We start from the raw sequence: 21,259 nt of genomic DNA, 5'->3' as shown, positions 1-21,259 counted from the left end.
TTTATTTATTTATTTATTTATTTATTTATTTATTTATTTATTTATTTATTTATTTTTTGAGACGGAGTCTCGCTCTGTCCCCCTGGCTGGAGTGCAGTGGCCGGATCTCAGCTCACTGCAAGCTCCACCTCCCGGGTTCACGCTATTCTCCTGCCTCAGCCTCCGGAGTAGCTGGGACTACAGGCGCCCACCACCTTGCCCGGCTAGTTTTTTTGTATTTTTTAGTAGAGACGGGGTTTCACCATGTTAGCCAGGATGGTCTCGATCTCCTGACCTCGTGATCCGCCCGTCTCGGCCTCCCAAAGTGCTGGGATTACAGGCTTGAGCCACCACGCCCGGCTGAATGTTTTAATTTTTATGAAGTCCAATTAATCTGGTTTATTTTATTTTGTTACTTGTGCTTTGGTGTTATAAAGACATTTTTAAACAATAAGGACTGGGAGAAGCTGGCGCGTGCCTATATTCCCAGCCACTTGGGAGGCTGAGGCAGGAGGATCGCTGGAGCCCAGGCATTGGAGTCCAGCCATAGTGAGATCCTGTCCCCCCGCCAAAAACAAAAACAAAAACAAAACAGAGTTTATCACCAGATATCCCCACTAGAGGAAGTTTCTTGTACCTGAAGTACATGCTTTAGAAAAGTGTCCTGGATTCCAAAGGAATGGTGAACAATGATTGTAACTATAAAATTGGATGAGATTGATTACAAAAGAACCATGGCGTTAAAAGGTTCCTTAGAGGGGGCCGGGTGCGGTGGCTCACGCCTGTAATCCCAGCACTCTGGGAGGCCGAGGTGGGTGGATCACGAGGTGAGGAGATCAAGACTTTCCTAGCTAACACGATGATACCCCGTCTCCACTAAAAATACAAAAAATTAGCCAGGCGTGGTGGCGGGCGCCAGTAGTCCCAGCTACTCGGGAGACTGAGGTAGGAGAGTGTCATGAACCCGGGAGACGGAGTTTGCAGTGAGCTGAGATCCGGCCACTGCACTCCAGGCTGGGCGATAGAGCAAGACTCCTTTAAAAAAAAAAAAAAAAAAGGTTCCTTAGAAGACATCAGGGCCAGTCTCTTATCTAATGAAAAAATAGTCCTCCAGTGTTCTCAATGGCCTCTGCTCCAGATGCTTCCCCAGAATTTACTCTGAGACAGTCACTATAAAAAGTTTCTCCTCAGGCTGAGTGAGGTGGCTTGTGCCTGTCATCTCAGCACTTTGGGAGGCCAAGGTAGGAGGATCAGTTGAGCCCAGGAGTTCAAGACCAGCCATGCAACATAGGAAGACCCTTCCTCTACAAAAAGTTTAAAGAAAATTAGCGGGTATGGTGTGCACACCTAGCCATTCAAGTGGCTGAGCAAGAGCATCACTCAAGCCCGGGATTTCAAGGTTACGGTGAGCTGTGATTGTGCCACTGCACTCCAGCCAGGGTGACAGAGCAAGACCGCATCTCCAAAAGAAGAAAGTTCCATCTCAAACTGAACACAGCCTGCCTTCCTATAATTCCCACTTAATGATTTTTAAAAGGTTTTCTCAAAATCACAGAGTCTGTTTTTTCTTTATCTGACACACCTTAGTTGTACTTGAAATTCTCTGTACGTTTTCTTTTCTCTAAGCTAAACAAACCAGTGCAATCAAATAGATTCTTGATCAGTGCTGTGAAATATTATAGAACTTTCTGTAATGATGCAGTGTTTAATACTGTAATGATGGAAAGTTACTATTTCTGCACCATCCTGTGTGGTAGCCACTGGCCACATGTGACTTTTGAATACTTGCAATGTGGCTAGTGCAACAGAAAAACAAATCTTGATGTAATTAAATTGAAATATCCACATGTGGCTAGTGGCTACTGTATTAAACACTGCAATTCTAGATCATTCTCCTGGCCAGATTTCTCTGTGCCACTACCAGCAGCATCAGATTCACCTGGGAACTTGTCATGTTTTAGGCCCTACTTCTGACTTATAAATCATAAAGAGTTGAGGGCAGAGCCCAGCAGTCTCATTTAACACGCTCTCCAGGTGATTCCAATGCACTAATACTTGAAAGCCAATTCCAGTTTGTCAAGGCTTCTGCAAAAAGCAGTGCTCAGACAAGGTCTGACATGCATGTATTTCACCTAAAGACAGCTTCAATTACTTTTTTTTTTTAAAAATTGAATACTTCTTTCTAAATAGTGCATTGACTGCATGTTATAAAAATGAATACAATGTGGATATGAAGTTGGTTTTTTTTTTGTTTTGTTTTGTTTTTTGTGACGGAGTCTCGCTCTGTTGCCCAGGCTGGAGTGCAATAGCACAATCTCAGCTCACTGCAACCTCTGCCTCCCGGGTTCAAGTGATTCTTCTGCCTCAGCCTCCCAAGTGCTGGGACTACAGGTGCATGCTACCACACCCGGCTAATTTTTTGCATTTTTAGTAGACACAGGGTTTCACCATGCTAGCCAGGATGGTCTCGATCTCCTGACCTCAGGATCCGCCTGTCTCAGCCTCCCAAAGTGTTGGGATTACAGGTGTGAGCCATCACACCCGACCTGGATATGAAGAATTTTAAAAAATTAAGTGCGAGGCCAGGTGCAGTGGCTCACGCCTATAACCCCAGCACTTTGGGAGGCTGAGGCATGCAGATCACTTGAGGTCAGGAGACCAGCTTAGGCAACATGGCAAAACCCCATCTCTGCTAAAAATACAAAAACTAGTTGGGCATGGTGGCACACGCCTATGGTCCCAGCTACTTGGGAGGCACAGGTTGCAGTGAGCCGAGGTCTCACTGCTGCACTCTAGCATGGGTGACAGAGTGAGACCCTGTCTCAAAAATAAAGTGCCCGTTACAGTTAAAAAAAAAAAAATTAGTTAACAGGCACTTTAACTAAGTGGGCGTGGTGGCTCGTGCCTGTAATCCCAGTACTTTGGGAGACTGAGGTGGGAGGATCACTTGAGCTCAGGAGTCCGAGACCAGCCTGGGCAACATGGTGAAACCCCATCTCTACTAAAAATACAAAAATTAGCTGGGTGTGGTGGCATGCGCCTGTAATCCCAGCTACTTGGGAGGCTGAGGCAGGAGAATTGTTTGAACCCAGAAGGTACAGGTGACAGTGAGCCAAGATCACAGCACTGCACTCCAGCCTGGGTGACAGAGCGAAATGCCATCTAAAAAAAAAAAAAAATGTTTTTAAGCTCTTGGCACGGTGGCTCACACCTATAATCCCAGCACTTTGGGAGCCAAGGCAGACAGATCACTTGCGGTCAGGACTTCAAGACCAGCCTGGCCAACATGGCAAAACCCGTCTCTACTAAAAATACAAAATTAGCCAGGCATGGTGGCGCACGCCTGTGATCCCAGGTTCTTGGGAAGCTGAGACAGGGAGAATCGCTTGATCCCGGGAGGCCACAGTTGCAGTGAGCTGAGATTGCAGATTGCACCACTGCACTCCAGCCTGGGTGACAGAGTGAGACTCCATCTCAAAAAAAAAAAAAAAACTAAACTAAAAAGCAGGCACTTTTCTGTAAGTCTCACACAGCCTTACAGTACTAGAACCCTGAGCTCTCTGATTGTCAGTCTGGTGTGCTTTCCGTCTCTTAGGCTGTTTCATGAAATAGACCTCACTGTTTGGTTTGATGTCTCCCAGATGAGAAAAATCTGGTTCCTTGGCGTGTATTTTACCTACCCCATTTGGAGTCTGTTTCTTCTGCCTTTTCTTGCACAACTTCCCCATTGTTGGGTACCTCTGTAGTCACTCCCAATACCCTGGAAACATCTCCCTTTTTCAGGGTTTAACAGACTTCACCTGTGTAGTTACCTTCTTTTAATGTGACTTTTGTCCTCTTAGGCTTGAAACCTAGAAGAGGAGCTGGCTTGTTCTGCTGGCCTTGAGCCAGATGTCATAACTTCAGGCAGTGCCACGCTGCACATCTCCAGCAGTTTGGAACGGAGAACAGAGTTAGAGATAAGATCGGCAGCTTTAGGTGATGGCTTTGTTTCAAATAAACCATGCGTGACCCAAGCCTCCACTTCAAATGGGGAATGAAATTGCTTTATCCTTTGACAGCTTGCTCTATGAAATACATTTATCTTCACTTAATTGCCTTAGATCCCAAGAGGCTACGTACAGTAATTTCTAGGAGATAATTATATCAAATTTTAAAAATATGTGACTGTGGACGTGAATATGTAACTGCAGTGGACAGGGAGGGAGAGAGGTGGGGGAAACCAAAAGTCCTGCTGAACTTGCTGGTACGTTTCCGTTCTTATCCTTAGAGTTTCCTTGGGTCATAGACCTCTGGCTCTGAATCTGCTGATTCAGGTGTGGGATCCTTCATACCCTGTGCTGCTAGGGTTAAAGCATCTTGTCTACTACTCATGTAGCTGGATAGTGTTTTGCTTGGTCTCCTCCTGAAACTGGGAGGGGTCAGGCTGGTGGCAGATTTCCGGTTATATGTCTTCATTTAGTCCGGCTGGGCACAGTCTGTCTACACTGTAGGCCACAGCCACTGGAGGTTCTGGTTAGTGGCAGCTGAAAACCAGCAAACTTGTTGATTTTAAAACATGACTATTTAGATGTTAGGGATAAACTTCCTGTAGATGGGGGACAGGCTTCTTTATCTTGGCGTGTTTGAATATCCAGTTCTCATTTCCCTAACCTTTATATTTGAAAAAATCTGAAGTTTCACTGTCATTTTCACTAATCCTAGCCACTACCTACCTTTACCCTACATTTTTTTTCTTCTTTCTGAAATTCCAGGATTTTTGTTTTTTTTTTTCCTGCCTCCTACTTAATCACTGTATTTCCATGTTGTGATGTAACAACCCCTTAAATAAGACCGAAGGCATTTTCCAGGTGTGGACACAGTTCTGGGTCATCGCTCAGCTCTTTTTGTCTGCATCTGCCTTTAAGACTACACACTGGACAGTTAGATTGTGAGCTCCATGATACTCCTCTCCGACCGCCATCCCCAAGTGTCTAGTGTGGTGCTCATGTCTTAACGAGGGCTGTGTGAGGAAGAGCCGGTAAAGCCTAGCTGAGTGACATGGTTGGCAGGCAGTCCTGCTATAAAGACAAGGAAGATCTGACTTGGAGATACAGAGGACATTTGGATTCTGTACTAAGATCCGTGAATGTCTGAGCCAGCTTAGGGGTCGGGGGTGTGCCAAAACCAATCAAGGTGGGGTGACCGAAGCAGAGAATCTATAGAGCCAAAGACTTTCAGTTCCCATCAAGTTCTTTCAAGGACTAGTCCCATAGCGCTTTCTGCTTGCAGGGGTCATTCTCCAGGTGTCTTTTTTTTTTTTTTTTTTTTTTTGAGACGGAGTCTTGCTCTGTCGCCCAGGCGGGAGTGCAGTGGCCGGATCTCAGCTCACTGCAAGCTCCGCCTCCCGGGTTTACGCCATTCTCCTGCCTCAGCCTCCCGAGTAGCTGGGACTACAGGCACCCGCCACCTCGCACAGCTAGTTTTTTGTATTTTTAGTAGAGACGGGGTTTCACTGTGTTAGCCAGAATGGTCTCGATCTCCTGACCTCGTGATCCGCCTGTCTCAGCCTCCCAAAGTGCTGGGATTATAGGCTTGAGCCACCGCGCCCGGCCTCTCCAGGTGTCTTTTATCCCTGCATTCTCACTTAGTCAGGGTCAGCCACACTCCTCAGCTCACTCAGAGGGAAGTGTTGCCTTTCTTTTAAACTCCTCCCCAAGAAACCTGACAGCTATGATGAGTAAGTCAATTTGCATTTGAAAAGGTCATGCTGGCGTGCCTCTAAGGGAAATCTGCAGCAAGTACTGTCACATCATTTCTTGGAGTCACATCAAGGAATTTTTTTTAAGGAATTAACACTTTAGCTCACATCTAAAACATGAGCACCTGAATAGCAGCCTGGGGGCTGGTCATCAGGGTTAGGGTGTTTGTTCTGGTGTGTTTCTTTTGAGCTAGAAAAACATTTCTCCATATATCACCACCTTTGGTACTCCCTTCTGGAGAGCTGCTTTTCTCCTGCCTGCCCATTAGTCTGATAGTAGTACCAAGAAGCTTTCCATGGTTAGTAACCTTGATTCAAACCACTTCTTTTAGTTGGATCCTTTTTTTTTTTTTGGAGACAGAGTCTCGCTCTCTCGCCGGGGCTGGAGTGCAGTGGCCGGATCTCAGCTCACTGCAAGCTCCGCCTCCCGGGTTCCCGCCATTCTCCTGCCTCAGCCTCCTGAGTAGCTGGGACTACAGGCTCCCGCCACCTCGCCCGGCTAGATTTTTGTATTTTTTGGTAGAGACAGGGTTTCACCGTGTTAGCCAGGATGGTCTCGATCTCCTGACCTCGTGATCCGCCCATCTCGGCCTCCCAAAGTGCTGGGATTACAGGCTTGAGCCACCGCGCCCGGCCTAGTTGGATCCTTTTTTTGAGTCAGGGTCTCACTCTCACCCAGGCTGGAGTGCAGTGGCGGGATCTACACTCACTGCAGCCTCCACCTCCTGGGTTCAAGTAGCAGTCCTCCCACCCCAGCCTCCCAGGTAGCTGGGACTACAGGTGTCTGCCACCACACCCAGCTAATTTTTTTAGTTTATTTATTTTGTAAAGAAGAGATCTCACCATGTTGCCCAGTCTGGTCTTGAACTCCTGGCTCAAGCAATCCTCCTGCCTCGGTCTTCCAAAGTGCTGAAATTACAGGAGCGAGCCACCACGCCTGACCTTAATTTGATCTTTCAGGAGCAGAACATGCCGATTTTTTCTTGTGTTTTATTTAATAAAAAGAACATACTAAGCTTATATAAGGACTTACCAAGAAGGATAATTGAAATTCTGATGTCTTTAGACAAAAAAGCTAAAAAAAAGAAAAAAAAAAGTGAGGGCTTTTCAGGGATTGAATCGTCTTTGGTACATTTTTTGGTGGATTCCATGAATCCAACTATTTTGGTGTGTTCAGTAAAGTTTTCGCTGAATTTGACTTAGGACTCTGTGTGCGTATACGTGTGTGTGTGTGTTGAACATATGTGTCTATTCCTCTGGAAAGATCATTAAACGCAAATTCTGAATAGGGAAATGGAGACTTTCCAAGGAGGGTCAGGAGCAGGCGAAAAGAAAACATTTTGCCACAGATATTTAGAGTCAATGAGATAGGTCAGATGGGAATGAAGAAATGCCATGATTTACTTCTATTTCTTAGAGCTCACTGTATGGCTGACTGATAACAATCACTAGCCACATTTGTCTACTTAAAAGTAAATTAATTGGCCAGGCACAGTGACTCATGCCTGTAATCTCAGCACTATGGGAGGCTGAGGCGGGTAGATTGCTTGAGGCCAGGAGTTCGAGACCAGCCTGGCCAACATGGTGAAACCCCATCTCTGCTAAAAATACAAAAATTAGCCAGGCATGGTGTGCATGCCTGTAATCCCAGCTACTCAGGAAACTGAGACATGAAAATCACCTGAACCCCAGGGCAGAGGTTGCAGTGAGCCAGGATCACATCATTGCACTCCAGCCTGGTCGACAGAGCAAGACTGTCTTAAAATATATATATATATGTGTGTGTGTGTGTGTATATAATGTGTGTGTATGTATACACACACACACACACATATATAGGCTAGGTGTGGTATCTCATGCCTGTAATCCCAACACTTTGAGAGGCCAGTGTGGGAGGATTGAGTCCAAGAGTTCAAGACCAGCCTGGACAACATAGTGAGATCCCATCTCTACAAAAAATTTAAGTTAGCTTGGCATGGTGGTACGTGCCTATAGTCCCAGCTACTTAAGGGGCTATGGTGGGAAGATTGCTTGAACCTGAGAGGTTAAGGCTACAGTGAGCTGTGATTGCACCACTGCACTCCAGCCTGGGTGACAGAGTGAGAACCCTGTCTCAATCAATCAATCAAAACTTAGTTAATTAGAATTAAATAAAATTGAAAATTCAGTTCTTCAGTCACACTAGTCACATTTCAAGTGGCCAGTCACCACATGAGACTAATGGGTACTGTATTGTCAAGCATAATATAGAACATTTCCATTATTGCCATAAAGTTCTCTTAGATGACTTTGCTTTGTGATAAAGTCACTAAGTATAACTCAGTTATTAAGGTTGGGGTTGGTGGGGGTGGATGGGGAAAGAGGAGGTGTTGGGCAAAGGATACAGAGTTTTTATTAGACAAGAGGAGTAGGTTCTTATGATCTGTTGTAAAGCATGGTGACTAGAGTGATTAATGTATATTTCAAAATAGCTTAAAGAATAGATTTTAAATGTTCTCACCACAAATAAATAAGTATATGAGATGACAAATGTGTTACATAGCCCGATTTGATTGTTCCACATGTACACATTTATCAAAATATCACATTGTGCTTCATAAATATATACAATTACTATTTGTCAATTTTAAATAAAACTATTAGGCCGGGTGCAGTGGCTCATGCCTGTAATCCCAGCACTTTGGGAGGCCGAGGCAGGTGGATCACCTGAGGTCAGGAGTTTGAGACCAGCCTGGTCAGCATGGCAAAACCCCGTCTCCACTAAAAATACAAAAATTAGGTCGGCGTAGTGGTTTATGCCTGTAATCCCAGCTACTCGGGAGGCTGAGGCAGGAGAATCGCTTGAACCCGGGAGGCAGAGGTTGCAGTGAGTCGAGATCGTGCCACAGAACTCTAGCCTGGGTGACAGAGTGAGACTCTGTCAAAAAAATAAATAAAGTAAAATAAAACTACTTTTTTAAAGGTCTGGGATGATGACAGGGAGGACATTGAGAGGGAGATACTAGGATTTGAATAGCTAAAGCCATTTAATTAGGAATGAATCAGCCTCAGAAGCCACGGACTTCAAAGAGTGGTAAACTACAAGATTCCTGCTGAGATAATTTAGTAGTGTATTTAGCAGGATTCAGAATATTATCTCCAGCATGATCAATTTTCATGACCTTGTGTGAGAAAGTTTTCTACTCTTAGAAACACAGCCTCCTTTTATAGACTTTTTAAAAGTTATTTTGTCTTTATCTCTATGCCTTCATCATTAACACTTGCTTTTCCATTCTCGGTGTTTCACTTTCATTGATAAAACTTACATCAACATTTTCCATAGTGCTATTATGATGTATTATTTCATTTGATTTCCACTACAGTTCTGCGAGGCATTGTCACTTTTTTTTTTTTTTTTTTTTTTTGAGACGGAGTCTTGCTCTGTCACCCAGGCTTCCAGGTTGTAGCGCAGTGGCACGATCTCGGCTCACTGCAACCTTTGCCTCTTGGGTTCAAACAGTTCTGTCTCAGCCTCCCAAATAGCTGGGATTACAGGCGCGCACCACCAAGCCCAGCTAGTTGTATTTTTAGTAGAGACGGGGTTTCACCAGATTGGCCAGGCTGGTCTCAAACTCCTGACCTCGTGATCCACCCACCTCGGCCTCCCAAAGTGGGCATTATCACATTTTACAGGGAGAAGATTAAGAATTAGACTGGTTTATCTGAGATCATGTGGCAATACTAGGTCAGAACCCAAACCTATCAGTTTGTAATAGATTTAGGTGAATAAGAGGCCTAAACATACAGTTTTATCCTCTTAGATCAAGAGTCTAGACATAGGCAGTCCAGGGCTAGTGTTCAGGCTCCACCACTTGGCTTCCCCAAGTTGGCAGACCCTGGAGCTTAACATACAACATCCTACGATGTGGTCCCATCCCAAGATGGTTAGTAGAGCATCAGCAGGAAGCTTCATGGAGGAAGAGAACAGAAAGGGTATGCCCCATACATTTAAAGAGACTTCTTCAAGGTTTTATGTAGAAGTTGTATTTATAAACATCTCAAGAGTCACATGGCTGTCCTAGCTGCAGAGAAGGCTGAAAATGTACCCAGCTATTGGTCAGATGTGGTAAGACGTACCTGTAATCCTGGCTACTCTAGAGACTGAGGCAGGAGGATCGCTGGAGCCCAGGAGTTCGAGGCTGCAGTGAGCCATGATCATGCCTCTGTATCCCATCCCTGGGTGAAATACTGAGACCCTGTGTCTAAAACACACACACACACTCACACTCTTAGTTAAAAATCAAAGTTATTTTGCTGAAGAGGGGAAGACTGGATTGGGAGGTAACTGGCAAACTCTGCTCCAGCAGGTGTTTTGGTATTTGGTCTAGTGCTTTCCCACTGTTTCATGTTGTCTCTGACTTGTTAGCTAATGATTTAGTCATCTAAGCTTCCAGGGCTGCCATTTTTTCCAAAGAATTAAACAGAAGTCCCCTGTCTCGCAGATGAATAATTACAGTAAAAGCTACAGTTTACTGAGGACTTGCTTTGTCTTAGATATTATTCTAAGAATTTACATGTTTTTAAACTTTTTTTTTTTTCCTGACGGAGTCTCAGTCTGTCACCCAGGCTGGAGTACAGTGGTGCCATCTCACTCACTGCAACCTCTGCCTCCCGGGTTCAAGTGATTCTCCTGCCTCAGCCTCCCAAGTAGAGTAGTTGTGACTACAGGCACGCACGACCATGCCTGGGTAATGTTTGTATTTTTAGTAGAGATGGGGTTTCACCATGTTGACCAGGCTGGTCTCGAACTCCTGGCCTTGAGTAACCCGCCCACCTTTGCCTCCCAAGGTGCTGAGATTACAACATGGTGAATCCCCGTCTTTACAAAATATACAAAAATTAGCCAGATGTGGTAGCATGTGCCTATAGTCCCAGCTTCTTGGGGGGTGAGGCAGGGACCTTGCTTGAGCCTGGGAGGTTGAGGCTGCAGTGACCTATGTTCCCACCACCCTGAGTGACAAAATGAGACCCTGTCTCAACAACAACAAAAGGCAATCTATTTAATGTGCCTTCTTGATTTCTCTTCACTGTCCCCTTTCTTCTTCTGTCACTCTCTGAGACCCGAGGCTGGGAAAAGAGATTGACATGGTTTAGGGTTTTAGAAAGTTTAGTTCCTGTACCTCATGTAGGAACTTGCATGAGAAGATTGTGCTGGGGAATTAATGAGATGTCTGCAGAGAATCCAGAGGCTCAGAGTTTCTGTATCTTGTTAATAGAAATTTGCTTTCCAAATACAATTTTGTATTTTCTCTTCTCTCCCACTCCCTCTGGTACTGTTATGAGTTGTAACAGGTGAGAGCACTATCCATTGATCGTCCCACACCTCTTCCCCATAGACAACTCAGTGGGACTGGTGCTTGAATTTACAGTCCACATGTAGCCAGGGTGACACATCTGCTGTTAAGTTGCTCTGAGGCTTGACTTGTAGTGTTCATTCAACATTAGATATTTATTAAACACTTACTATTTACCAGGCATTCACAGTGCTAGGGATTTTGTGGTGAATGAGACAGGCATAGTCTCTTACCTTACAGATTTTACATTCCAATTATGGGGATACAGAGCAAACAAGTAAAGAAATAAGTAAGCAAAATAAATTCACTGGGCATGGTGGCTCATGCCTGTAATCCCAACACCTTGAGAGGCTAAGGCAGGAGGATTGCTCAAGTTCAAAAGTTCCTTCTTTTTTTTTTGGAGACGGAGTCTCGCGCTGTCACCCAATGCTGGAGTGCAGTGGTGCCATCTCAGCTCACTGCAACCTCCGCCTCCTGGGTTGAAGGGATTCTCCTGCCTCAGTCTCCCGGGTAACTGGGATTACAGGTGCCTACCACCACACCCGGCTAATTTTTGTATTTTTAGTAGAAACAGGGTTTTACCGTGTTGGCCAGGCTGGTCTTGAACTCCTGTCCTCAAGTGATCCTCCTGCCTTAGCCTCCTAAAGTGCTAGGATTACAGGCATGAGCCACCGTACCCGGCTGATTGGTTTTTATTGATTTGCAAGTCTGCATATGAATCTTTGTCAGCTACGTGCATTGCGGATCACCCAGTGTATAATTTTAAATTTATTTACAGTATTTTCTTTGCATAAAAATTTTTATCACAAATTAGCCATTTCCTATCTGGTTTAAGTCTTACTTAAGAAATCCTTTCTGGCTGGGCACAGGGGCTCATGCCTGGAATCCACCAGCATTTTGGGAGACCGAGGTGAGCAAATCACAAGGTCAGGAGTTCAAGACCAGCCTGGCAATATGGTGAAACCCAGTCTCTACTACAAATACAAAAAAAAAAAATTAGCTGGGCATGGTGGCCAGACACCTGTAGTCCCAGCTACTCGGGAGACTGAGGCAGGAGAATCGGTTGAACCCGGGAGGCGGAGATTGCAGTGAGCCGAGATTGCACCACTGCACTCCAGCCTGGGCGACAAAGCGAGACTCCATCTCAAAAAAAAAAAAGAAATCCGTTCTGAGTGTGCAATATTGGCCATATATTGCTAATTGTTGAAGCTAGACGATGGTATCAGGTTTATTTATTATACTAGTCTCTCCTTTTATATATGTTTGAGATTTTCCACAATTTAAAAAAAATTAATTAAAACAAGACCACTGGCATGCATTTAATAGCAAATATGCTTAAAGTTTTATTGTATATAAAATCAGTTGACCTAATCATAAGCCAGAGCTTATAATTTTGTGGGGTAAAAGGGTTACTTTTATCTCTGTATAAGACTTTGTCATTTTATCTTTTTATAAAGACGGAGTCTTGCTCTTGTCGTCTAGGCTGGAGTGCAGTGGCGCGATCTCGGCTCACTGCAATCTCTGCCTCCTGGGTTCAAGCGATTCTCCTGCCTCAGCCTCCCAGGTAGCTGGGATTACAGCGCCCACTACCATGCCTGGCTAATTTTTGTATTTTTAGTAGAGACAGGGTTTCACCATGTTGGACAGGCTGGTGTCGAACTCCTGACCTCGGGTGATCCACCACGCCTGGCCCATTTGATCTTTTTTTTTTTTAAACCACTTGGTTGTTAGGTTAAAATATTACCAAGAATAATTGCAATTTTACATGAAAAAAAAGGAATGCATACATACCCTGAGGTCATAAAGAATATATACCAATATTTTTCTTCTAAAAATTTTAGTTTTACTTTAGGTTTTTCTTCTGAATGTTTGGTTTTCGTTTTGGTTTTCCATTTATATCTTCATTCCATTTGGGATTTATTTTGTAAAGCAGATTTCCGTTTCCTAATCCTCTGTTCTGTTCCATTGAACCGGTGAGCAATTGCCATATATACAGTATTTAGTCTTCCCATCCATGAACACGATATACTGTTAATTTATTCAGGTCTTCTTTTATGCCCTTCAAGGATGTTTTGTAATATTTCCCATAAAACCCTTGCACAGATTTTGTTACTAATTTATCCTATTTTCTGGTTAACTATTAATGGTATGAATATAAATGCTGTTTCTTTTCATCTTATATCTATCAACTTTACTGAGCTGTCTTGTTCTGTAATAGTAACCATAATAATAGAAATTCTTTGTTTCTAATTTTAATAGCAATGCTTCTAAAGTTACATTAAATCTACTTGTCATAGATTTCTTTTTTTTTTTTTCTTTTTCTTTTTTTTTTTTTTTTTTTTGAGACAGAGCCTTGCCCTGTCACCCAGGCTGGAGTACAGTGGCATGATCTCAGCTCATTGCAACCCCCACCTCCCGGGTTCAAGCGATTCTCCTATCTCAGCCTCCCGAGTAACTCTGGTTACAGGAGCGCACCACCGTGCCAGGCTAATTTTTTTATTTTAAGTAGAAACAGGATTTCACCATGTTGGCCAGGCTGGTCTTGAACTCCTTACCTCAAGTAGTCTGCCCGTCTCAGCCTTGCAAAGTGCTGGGATTGCAGGTGTGACCAACCATGCCTGGCCCATAGATTTCTGATAAGTATATCTTGTCAGGTTAAGAACATTCACTTCTATTCGTAGATAGCTGAGTATTTTTTTTTAAATCACAAATAAGGGTTTAATTTTATTAAATATTTTTTCTTAATCTGTTGATGATCGTGTAGTTTTTCTTTTTAACCTGTTCATATGGGGTTATACATTAATAATTTTTTTTAAGTGGGTTCTTATTCCCATTGCCCAGGCTGGAGTACAGTGGTGCGATTACGGCTCACTGCAGCCTCAGCCTCCCTAGGCTTGCCCCTCCCACCTCAGCCTCCTGAGTAACTGAGACTATGGGCGTGTACCACCACACCTGGCTACTTTTTTGTATTTTTAATAAAGATGGGGTTTCGCCATCCTGGGCTCAAGCGATCCGCCTGTCTTGGCTTCCCAAAATGCTAGGATTACAGGTGTGAGCCACCCCACCCAGCCCCGTAATAAAATTCTAATTTAAAACTATCATTTTCTTCCTAAAATAGTCAGTGTACTCTTCCAAACTTCAACATGGACATATTCTTGACTCATAGTTGTTTCGTGGGAGATAACATATTTCTTTCATTTTCTTAAAGGTTTTTAGTCTGCTGCTTGCATGCCATTTCTCCCCTCCCTCCCTACCTACCTACCTACCTCCCTCCTTCCCTCCCTCCCTCCCTCCCTCCTTCCTTCCTTCCTTCCTTCCTTCCTTTTTTTTGACAGAGTCTGGCTCTGTCACCCAGGCTAGAGTGCAGTGGCACGATCTTGGCTCAGTGCAACCTCCACCTCCTGGGTTCAAATGATTCTCCCAGGTCAGTCTCCCAGGTAGCTGGGACTACAGGTGTGCACCACCATGCCCAGCTAATTTTTGTGTTTTTAGTAGAGATGGGGCTTCGCCATGTTGGTCAAGCTAGTCTCGAACTCCTGACCTCAAGTGATCCACCTGCCTCGGCCTCCCAAGGTGCTGGGATTATAGGCATGAGCCCCCTTGCTGGGCCTCAAGTTTACAATAGTGGGTATACAATGCTTGGAGAGGCTGTTAGAATAACAAATTGGCAGGATAGTGGCATACAGAATAAAGCATAAGGCAGTTAGAGTGGCATATAGGTTAGTACTGTTGAAATCAGAATCCAGTGGTTTTTAATCTGACTCTAGAGCCATGCTGTCCAATAGAACTTTCTGCAGTGGTGAAAGTATTCTACTTTACACTGTCGGTGTGGTAACTACTGGCCGTGTGTAGCTGTTGAGCACATGACATGTGGCTGGTCTACCTGAAGAAATGATTTTTTAAATTGTGGTAAAATATACACACATAAAATTTACCATTTCGTGCCCTCCCTGCGCTTGGCCACTGCCGCCCCCTGCCAACAGCTTGGGGACTGGGAGCACTCGTGCCTCGGGTACGCCGCACCCTTGGCCAGACGCAGTGGCGCATGGATGTGCCCGTGGGGCCTCACCCCGGGCATCGCCGCTGCTGCCAGCGCCCTTCGCCTGTGCCTCAGCATGGCGCCCACACTCCCTTCCTGCAGGAGTCTGCTGGATACCTGCAGCTGGAGCGCAAAAGGAGAGATTTCACCTCTTCTGGGAGTAGGAAGCTCTACTTTGACACTCACGCCTTAGTGTGCTTACTGGAAGACAAGGGGTTTGCTACTCAGCAAGCAGAAATCATTGTGTCTCCGTTGGTCAAGGTCTTGGAGACCAACATGGGTATCGTCTACAAAGATATGGCCACCAAGATGCAGCAGGAGATTGCGCTTCAGCCAATAATGTCTCAGGCTGTGAATGTTTAAAAGGATACGATTACTTGGGAGAAGTGTGATTTTTCAGCCCTCAGAGCAGAAAATGAGAAAATAAAACTCAAACCAAATCAGTTAAAACAAGTAATGGATGAAGTGATTAAAGTCCTAACAGATACTAAATTAGACTTCAGCCTAGAAAAGAGTAGAGTAAAAGAATTGTATTCGTTGAACGAAAGGAACCTGCTGGAGTTGAGAACAGAAATAGTGACATTGCATGCCCAGCAAGATCGGGCCCTCACCCAGAGAGACAGGAAGATAGGAACTGAGGTTGCTGGCCCCAAAACCATGCTTGAGTCACACAAGCTTGATAATATTAAATATTTAGCAAGGTCTATATTTACGTGCCTAACGGTAGCTCTGGGATATTATTGCCTGTGGATCTAATAAAGTGTCTATTTAAAGAGGAAAAAAAAAGGATTTACCATTTCAACAATTTTTTAAGTGTACAACTCAGTGGCATTAAGTACGTTCGCAGTGTTGTGTAACCATCACTACTATCCATTTCCAGAACTTTTCATCATTCCAAATGCTGTAACCATTAAACACTCCTCATTACCCCTTCCCCTGGCAACTTCTACTTTATAGCTCTATGAATTTCCCTGTTGTAAGTACCTCATATAAGTGGAATCATGCAATATTTGTCCCTTTTTTTTTTTGTTGAGACAGGATCTCTCTGTGTTGCCCAGGCTGGAATGCAATGTCACCATTACGGCTCACTGCAGCCTCGAACTCCCGAGCCCAAGGGATCCTCCCACCTCAGCTTCCTAAGTAGCTGGGACCACAAGCACGTACCACCACACCCAGCTAATTGCACACGTGTGTTCACGCGTGTGTGTGCTTGTGCATGTGTGTGCGTGCGTGTATGTGTGCGTGTGTCTGTGTGTTTGCATGCATGCACGTGTGTGTGTAGAAATAGGGTCTCCCCATGTTGCCAAAGCTTCTCTTGAACTCCCAGGCCTCAAGCAATCGTCCCGCCACAGCCTCCCAAAGTGCTGGGATTACGGGTGTGAGTCACCACCTTTGATGCACAAAAGTGTTTAATTTTGGTAAAGTCCAGTTGGCTTTTTTTTTTTTTCTTTTTTTCTTGAGACTGAGCCTCACTCTGTTGCCCAGGCCGGAGTGCAGTGGCTTGATCTTGGCCCACTGCAACCTCCACCTCCTGGGTTCAAGTGATTCTTGTGCCTCAGCCTTTCAAATAGCTGGGATTACAGGGGCCCGCCCAGCTAATTTTTGTGTTTTTAGTAGAGACGGGGTTTCATCATGTTGGTCAGTCTGGTCTCAAACTCCCAACCTCAAGTGATCTACCTGCCTCAGCCTCCCAAAGTGCTGGGATTACAAACGTGAGGCGGTGTGTCCAGCCTGCTTATTTTTTCTTTTGTTTCCTATCCTTTTGATGTCATATCCAAGAAATCATTGCCAAATCCCGTGTCATAAAGATTTTCCCTTATGCTTGCTTCTAAGAGTTTTCTAGTTTTAGCTCCTTTTAGGTCTTTGGTCCATTTTGAATTGGTTTTTGTATATGGTATTAGGTAAGGGTCTAGCTTCATTCTTTTGCATGTGAATATCCAGGGTTTTTTTAAGCTCTTTTTGTTGAAAAGACTATTCCTTCCATAAGATTGGAATTGGTCTTGGCACCCTTGTCAAAAGTCAGTTGACCCTGTATTTGTGAGAGTTTACTTCTACGTTTTCTGTATTATTCTATGCCAGTATCACACCATTTTGATTAGTATAGTTTTGCAGGAAGTTTTGAAATCCAGAAGCATGAGCCCTCTAACTTTTGTTCCTTTTCAAGATCATTTTGACTATGTGAGGTCCCTTAGGATTCCATATGAATTTTTTTTTTTTTTTTTGAGACGGGTTCTCGCTCCATTTCCCAGGCTGGAGTGCAGTGGCACAGTGTCAACTCACTGCAACCTCCACCTCCCAGGTTCAAGCGATTCTTGTGCTTCAGCCTCCCAAGTGCCTGGGATTACAGGCGTGCACCACCACACCCAGCTAATTTTTGTATTTTTAGTAGAAACGGGGTTTTGCCATGTTGACCAGGCTGGTCTCCAACTCCTGACCTCAAGCAGTCTGCCTGCTTTTGCCTCCCAGAGTTCTGGGACTACTGGCATGGGCCATTGCATCCAGCTAGAGTCCGTATGAATTTTAAGATGTGTTTTTATGTATCTGTGGAAAATGCCATTGGGATTTTGATAGGAATTGCATTGAATCTGTAGATTGCTTTGGTTACTTTTGTTAGCTTAACAATATTAAGTCTTCCAATTCATGAACATAGGATGTTTTTCCATTTATTGGAACTCCATTTTTAATTATATTCAATTTTAGGAAATTTAAATTTAAGTTTGGCCATATTGTAGCTAATGGTCATCCTGTTGGCCAGCACAGCCCAAGAGAATTATCCTCAGATTTTCTTTTCTTCCTAAATCTAAGGATTGTGGTGACATTTTCAGAGGCCTTGTAGTGTCTCCGGAAGTCTGGATTATATGGAATGCATGGTTAGAAGGTGAATACATAGGGATTTGGGTCCCTCCGGGTTATCTCTGTCTTGGAGATACAAGAGGGCTACAAGTCTTGCCACATCAGACTCTGTCTCCTTCTCTGTTTTCCCTTTGGAAATGTCTGGTTTTCTCAAGAGCCAAAGAGAACTTGTTTTCCAAAAAATTAGCAAAAAGTAGACTCTGCTGTGGCAGGAATGGAACTCCTTCTGCCTCTTCCTGTTTCCACAGAGGAGGAGACCATAGTGCCCCAAATGGGGTGTTTTTAAAAGAAATTCCTTCTCCAAATGGAGATGCTGATTGTTTTGTAGCAGTATATACCTTGTTCATCATTCTGATGGTGTTCTCATGGGAACAGCAATAAAAAATGCCTTTAGGTGTCAATCATGGTTGTGCTCCCAATTGCATTTTCCTTGAGGGTCAACAATCTAAGAGATGCCTGCACATTAGAAAAAAATAAAATAAAGAATAAACGCTGTAAATAATTAGTTAAACCAGGAAACCCCCTTTCAGTGTCCATTCGTTTCTCTGCCATGTAAGAAGTAATGGCAGGATGCGGAAGACCTGTGTCCTTACTACTGTTCAGTCTCCCTGCTGCCGCCTTCCCTAGCTTGCCTCTAAAGACTCCTTGGGGAGATCTGCAGATCTCAGAGTAAACGGGAAACCTTACTAAGTAAAATAGGGAGTCTTAGAGCCTAGAGGGTAAGAGACGTAGCTCTCCAGGAAGAAGATGCCTTTGGCCTTGGACAGCCAGGAGCAGTGGGTTTCTGGGGTTTTATGCAAACACTGTGTTATGACTCTCTGCGGAGGAACCCTCCAATCCACTTTAGGCCAGAAATGGAGCTTTGTTTCCTGGCCTCCCATGACCGCTCTACATCAGTCTGTCCTGAAAAGAGGCTAGAATATCACTTGTGTATTCAGAATTGGACTAGCCCAGTAGCTAGCCAGTTCGCTAAAGCTGATTTCTCTACCTTACTGCCCTGTGGCCTGTACCCCACCCTTGTTGTCACCCCTCTCTTTGTACAGAGATAACTTCTTTACGATAGCATTTGGGATTTCCCACACTACAGTTGATCTGCCACCGCACTACCGAAATGCCTCTGCCAACCACTTGGGTGTCCTGGTGTCAGAAGTGAGAAGTGTCCCAGCCGTCCCACCCAGCCTCCTCAGCTCTCCTCTCTCTCTCCTGGGTTGTTGTTCTGGAATGATATTCCTCTTGGATCCAGTGTGTGCAGTCTGATTTGGGTGGAGCCTTGAGCTGTACACAGGAGTGCTGGTAATGTCTGGCCTTCAGTGCTGCCAAAGGCAAAAAGCTGGCCTCTTCTCAGTGTAAAGCACGTAGTTGGATTGCTGGGGTAGTGTTAAATGGAGGGTGGGGTGAGCACATACCACTCTCTTCCTACTGTGTTTTCAGGAAGTGATTATAAAAGCAGCTATAAGTTTGAATGAAATCAAAAGAATGAATTGTCACCTTCCCCCAACAAAAACCAGATGAGCGCAAACATACACACAAACACACTCCTCCTCGGCGCTCCGTCCAGGATCCACGCCCTGGCTCTGCCGGGCTTCACTTCGGTGCTATTTCAGAGCAAAGAGTCTTTGTTGTGCCGTCTCCATCCTCTTCCCTGTGAGAGAGCTTAGTAGTCTTATGAATGAGAGCTCAGCTTCCCTTTCAGCATACTGTGGGTTTCACTTCCCTATCCTGTCTTCTTCCAAGAAGAGTATGGGCAGAAGTATATAGGTGGGAGGAATAACCAGTGCCCAAGATTGCATTTGTCAGTTAGGGATTGGGGTTTCAGAACTGGTAGTCAAATTGTTTGGAGAGTTAATTGTCAAAGAAATTTCTGTGCCATCAACACACTTCCATTCCTTCCTTGCAGCTGCCTCTTTCCCCGTACAGCCTTTTGCCTGGTACCTCCATGGGGTTTAAGCCATATGGCTCTTATGAATATTGTTTGGAGTCTCCAAAAGTGGAAGATTTGGCTGTGCAGCACACAGCACCCCTGGGTCTACTCCTCCCCTCTCAGCAGCTGTTTGCCACTGACCGAGGTGGCGACTGAGCCTCTGTGTGTGGCCGGAGTCAGTGACAGGCATCCCACCCAGGCCTGGGGAAGCCCTGAGCCAGTGCGGTTCCTGTGGCAGCAGCCAGACCCGCCAGAGTTCCTCGTACCTTCAGGGCAATGGTGTAACCGCCAGCTCTATGCGGTAGCATTGTTTAGCGTTGGTTGACTTGACTTCTCTGTCCCCACCCTCTGTCTTTAAGGGAATCTGGCCATCATCCAGTAGGGAAGAAGTTGGCATTTACAGAGAGTGGCTTTCTGCCACCTCTCACGTGATAGGAGCCAGGACCACCTTCCATCTCTGCTTCCTACCCATGTGGCAAAGAGGAAGGGGCCCCTCTGTGCTCAGCTTCCCATTGTGGAGTTTCAAGTTGCCTAAAATCAGAATAAGGCTATCTGCCAGGTTATCTGCCCAGATAAACATTTATTGTTTACAGGGACATGTTTCAGCTGCTCTGGCTGCTCCTACTGGTGAGATCTTCTAGTGTCTTGAGGTTTTAAGCCAGTATATGGGGCCGACATCCAGACACAGAACTACTGGGGTTGGAGAGGCTTGGTGGCTGGCGGCTTCTAACTTCGCGTCGCCATGGCCCCCCGCCCCTTCCCGCTGCCAGAGCTGGATTTACATCTCTTGTTCTTAGGTCTGCCTCCTGGATATTGAAGCTGCGTCTACATTTTAAACCTTTCTAGCCTTTAGAATTTGGGGATTCATATGAGATCCAGTGTTAGGACACAGCAAGCTGAAGACTTCTTTTACATGGCAAAACCAGCCCTCTGACACTGTGTTTTCCGTAATAGCTAATGAGACAGCTGTTTAGTGACAGCAACAGGGATTGATGCAGATTTTCTTTTTTTAATCCAACTAGGTCCAGTGCTTCCAAATACTGTCTTTTTATACTTTAGTGATGTGATTGATTTACCAACATTTTATTATACAGCAAAGTTGAAAATTCTCCAGTGAGCTCACTTATACCCAGTACCTAGATGCTGTCATTCTCGTTTTACTGTATTTGTCTTATCACATTATGTTTATGTCTCTCCCTCTCTTCCCCATCCATCCATCCATCCATCCATTTTTTTCTTCTTTTAAATATTTTTTAATGGCTATAATCCTAGCACTTTGGGAGGCCAAGATAGGCAGATTGCTTGAAGCCAGGAGTTCGAGACCATCCTGGCCAACATGGTGAAACCCCGTCTCTACTAAAAATACAAAAATGAGCTGGATGTGGTGGCAGGCA

At 44.7% G+C, this 21,259-nt stretch overlaps 1 protein-coding gene and 1 pseudogene across 6 annotated transcripts in view; both read left to right on the top strand.

Moving 5' to 3' along the window:
- SMG6 (SMG6 nonsense mediated mRNA decay factor) overlaps window positions 1–21,259 on the top strand; it is a 246,956-nt gene that overhangs the window by 161,315 nt on the left and 64,382 nt on the right. The window lies entirely within an intron of this gene.
- On the top strand, window positions 14,991–15,847 carry LOC111521266 (annotated as a pseudogene).

The sequence above is a fragment of the Piliocolobus tephrosceles genome, chromosome 16 (genome assembly GCF_002776525.5).
Source record: "Piliocolobus tephrosceles isolate RC106 chromosome 16, ASM277652v3, whole genome shotgun sequence".
Lineage (NCBI taxonomy): Eukaryota > Metazoa > Chordata > Mammalia > Primates > Cercopithecidae > Piliocolobus > Piliocolobus tephrosceles.
The sequence above is the reverse complement of the archived record's forward strand: the minus strand, read 5'-3'. Positions and strand labels throughout refer to the sequence as shown.